Raw genomic sequence first — 4,174 nt, 5'->3', positions numbered from 1 at the left:
CGGCTTGGGGCTAATGCTCCATCTTTGTCCCAAACAACGCAAGAGCGTCTGGAACCTTATTACACACCGGTGGACAATGAGAAATAAAAAACAAACTAAAATTCAGTAAAGTAAAAGCTTGAATATCTCTGAAAAGGACCCCATTCATGGCTAGATGGAACTCCATCAATTTGATTGCATGGAGAAGCTGCAATGCATCAGATTCCACAACCACATTGGTTATCCCCCAGTCTACACGCAAGAAAAAAGATGCAAACTCCGTCAATTTGATTGCATGGACAAGCTGCAATGCATCAGATTCCACCATCACATTGGTTATCCCCCACTCTACACGCAGAAAAAAGATGTAGCGGAGAGACTCGGACTCGCAAACTACGTCCAACTTAGCAGGCGCGCGGAACTAGTGTAACATCCCAAAATTTCCAAATTTTGGAATGTTAATAATAATATATCATTAAGTGAATTGCTATGATTTTCATGGGAAATTAAAACTGTTTTTGAGTCTTGTGTGAAAATTTTCAAATTTGATTTCTTTTCTTTTGGACTCCTACGAAATATTTTGAAACCATATTCAAATTATGGATTGAGAATAAAATGACTTTCTCAAATGTGGTGGATGCATATTTCATTTGAAGTTCTTCGATTTTTTTAGTTTCATTTGAAATTGGATCTTATTTGTAGTTTTTCATGCCATTTAAATATTTCCAAATCATTCAAATAAAATTTAATGAGAGGAGACAATGTGACTTCTCCAAAATAATCTTTGCAAATTTTTAGAAATTCTTATATATCTATTTAGGTGTTTTGTAAACCCTCAAAATAAAATTTGTTGAATTATATTAAGTTGTTGTCACATTATTAAAAATGTTTCACAAAAATAGTTTTATTATAAGGCACAATATTTTTAGGTAAGATCTAAATAATATTTCGGTTCATGTAAATATTTGTTTTCTCTATTTAAATGTAACTTTTTGTGCACTTATATTCTAATAAAAAAAATCTAACTTCCCTATTGGGTTTGGCTCATTGACTCTCTCCCTCTCTCTCTATTTGCTCTCACGTAGCAGATCTTTCCTTTTATTTCCTTTTTTCAATCGCTGGACCCCACCATCTTCTTCCTAGTGAAGTCTCACGAAGAGAACGGGCAGCGAGCCGCCGCTGTACCGAGTACCGACAACCTCCTCATCTCTCCCTCGCCCAAAATCTCTCTGAACGGACTCCACTCCCTTCCCTCTCCCTCTCCCTCCCGTTACCGCAACTTAATGCGCCCCTAATGACCATTAGAGCTCCAGTAATGGCCGCCATTAGGGTGCCCTAAAGCCGCTGCTCCCGCACGCACCTGGATACCCCCTCTCCCTATAAAACCCGCCCCCGTGACGCCCAGTTTCCCCTCGTCCGAAGCCCCATCATATGATCATATGGGCACTCCTCCCTCACTCTCCCTCACACTTCTGTTTTACACCTTATGGATGGTGGTTTATTCAAATTCGCAGCTGGAGCGCGATGTCCGCGAGCGTCGCGTCCATCCGGAGCTCCGCCAAGTCCGGCGGCCTTCCACCACCGCCACAGAACGAGGACGAGTCCGGGAACTTGTCTACAGAACTCCCTTCGACCTCCTCTACGCCGTTCAACCATTCGTTGACGCCAGATGCCATCTTCTCCAACTCCGGCGGAATTCCGGTAAACTCTCTCTCCTCTCTCCCCCTACTGTGCGTCACATATTTTTTGTTGAAAAAAATGAAGGAGTATTCGCCTATAACAGCATGACATGTGGCAGCTCACTATTAAATCCCAAAATTCATTTCCAGAAAAAAAAACTTCGGGAATTCATATCTCCTAAACCGTATGTCCAAATTTGATGAATTTTATATCTCCGGATTCGTTGGAACGCTTAGTTTATTATTGAACTAAGATATTCTATTTTTAGAAATTATAAAGTTAACTCGAATTTAATATGTTAATTTGAGTATATTAGGTATACCACTTATTCTATAATTTATTTGAAAATGTTCCTTCACCAAGATTTCCATAGGAGCATACCTTTCTGTTAGAACACTTGTCACATCTTTCCAAACATGTTAAGACCCTATTTTGACTTCAAACCTTGGATTTAGTTCCCATTTAGTTATATTTCTTTTGCTTGTAAATTTAACTATGAAAATAATTCTATCTTCCCAAGAAGATCATCACGAATCCTATCGGATCATTTAGTATCCGATCCATGCGTGTAATATTTCCTCAAATATCCGTATGATCAAACCAAGTAGGGTTTGACACTCTCGATCCAATTTATTTTATAGTCAAGCTTCAACATACCTTTAATCCTAACTTGTATCAATTTGAACCAACCCCAGAATATGATTTATGTCATATTTTTATTCAAGCCAACTTGATCCTATCTTAACCCTACCATGACATAGTAACTAGCTTAGTAATAGTAATATCTAAATAATTTGTATTGTTAATTTGGATCTTTTATTTGGATCTTCATTTGGATGTTGTTGATGTGTTAAAGTACTTTATTTTATCGTTAGATAAATCATAACGAGAAGGAGAAACAACTAAGAGTAGAACATTTCATTTGTTAAAGTACTTTATTTTATCGTTAGATAAATCGTAATGAGGAGAGACGACTAAGAGTAGAATATTTCATCTTCAGAATTTAGGCAAGTTGCAAATTGATCATGCTTTGACCTATATTTTCATGTTATGCATATCTCTTTAAATTTTAATACTATGCATGTTTTACAAAAGTTTTGCATATTGTTATTGCTAGCTAGAGCCTTAGGTTCAAACTTTATATCTATGCTTGGCCACACTTGCACAAATGGGTGGGTTGAAAATCAAACAAGTCTTCAACATTAAACTTGCTCTCTTTTGGAGCAAATTATATATTATTTTACTTCTATTTCCTGGGCGGAACGGAAGGATGGGCTTCTACAAGTGATTGCGCCTGATCAGGATTAAGGTAGGGACCGCCATCCAATAAAAAATGGATTTTCCAAGTACAGTTCGAGGTAGCTTACGAGTACAACCACATACTATTGTGGCTCTGTCTTCATTTTTTCCTAACGGGAAACCTTGGATTTGGCATTGCCACTGATGATGGACCTTAATTGCAAGGGAGCAGGCGTGCTAGAAATAAGTCAAGGGGGCTGGTCTGAAAGACTTTGTCACAATTTCCTCCCTCTCGTGTGCCACAGGGTGCAAGGACAAATAGGGTTTATTGTGTCATGTCGGTAAAGTGTACTAGCTCTGTAGAGTCTAAATTAATCGATTAGCCATGGCAATTTGAGCAACTGAAGACTTGGACTCAAGAAGAATCTCTCCTCTCCTTTCTAAAAATATGTTTTTAAGGGTTTAGGTTGAGGATTGAGCACTGGTAATGTGTTTCACTTCAACCCTATGTATGTTTTTACCTACATTGGAAAATGAACTTTGGTGCGTATTTCCAAATGTCTATTTTGATTTCAAAGAAAGTTTTACTAATATTTAGTGTTGGAGAAAATGATCTCGACAGATTAAGAGATGATAGGGTTATGGCCTACACTCAATGAGCCAAGTGGCGTTGATGGAGCCCTAACTTAGCGACATGCATGTTATTTTGCTGTATTACGCGCTAGCATTGAGTTGTGCCAATGGTATGTATTTGCTTTACTCTAGATCTATCATTGTAGTATGATGATGTATATCTTACTAATATTCATTCTTGTAACTGTGTGTGCCAGCTTCGATCCAGGGATAGCACAATAGGCACGAAGATTTGGATTCTACCAAATCTGAGTCGTTACAACTAGCCACTGAAGCGTTAAAGTGTGCCGGCTCTCATGTCTATCTTTTCCTCCTCAAACGAATGGACATAATAATGGTTCAATGGGAATATATATATAACAAATAGACGGAAATGCAATTGTCTCTTTCCATAGCATATAACTTGGAAAGGAATCTGTGTTGCATGCGGTGTCGGTGTTTTACGTGAGATGTTATACTCCTGATGCTATCACTGGATCAGTACTGCTGGTTAAATTCCTCTGTATCTATCTACCTATCCCCAAGTGAAACATATCATGATGGACCGAGGAACAAGACACCAACGTTAGCATGTTTCTATAGCTACCGTTTAGCGACAGCATGTTCACCACACAATGCACTAACTAGCTTCCTATTTAAACAC

General features: G+C 38.3%; 1 long non-coding RNA gene across 1 annotated transcript; it reads left to right on the top strand.

Annotated features, from left to right (window-relative positions):
• Nucleotides 1-1,169: 1,169 nt before the first annotated feature.
• LOC125515253 (uncharacterized) lies at nucleotides 1,170-3,954 on the top strand. Its single transcript, XR_007286912.2, has 2 exons — nucleotides 1,170-3,641; nucleotides 3,729-3,954. It is a non-coding gene; the product is annotated as an uncharacterized LOC125515253 (long non-coding RNA).
• Nucleotides 3,955-4,174: the final 220 nt, after the last annotated feature.

This window comes from Triticum urartu, chromosome 6A, assembly GCF_056163025.1.
Source record: "Triticum urartu cultivar PI428250 chromosome 6A, HENAU_Tu73, whole genome shotgun sequence".
Classification (NCBI taxonomy): Eukaryota; Viridiplantae; Streptophyta; class Magnoliopsida; order Poales; family Poaceae; genus Triticum; species Triticum urartu.
The sequence above is the reverse complement of the archived record's forward strand: the minus strand, read 5'-3'. Positions and strand labels throughout refer to the sequence as shown.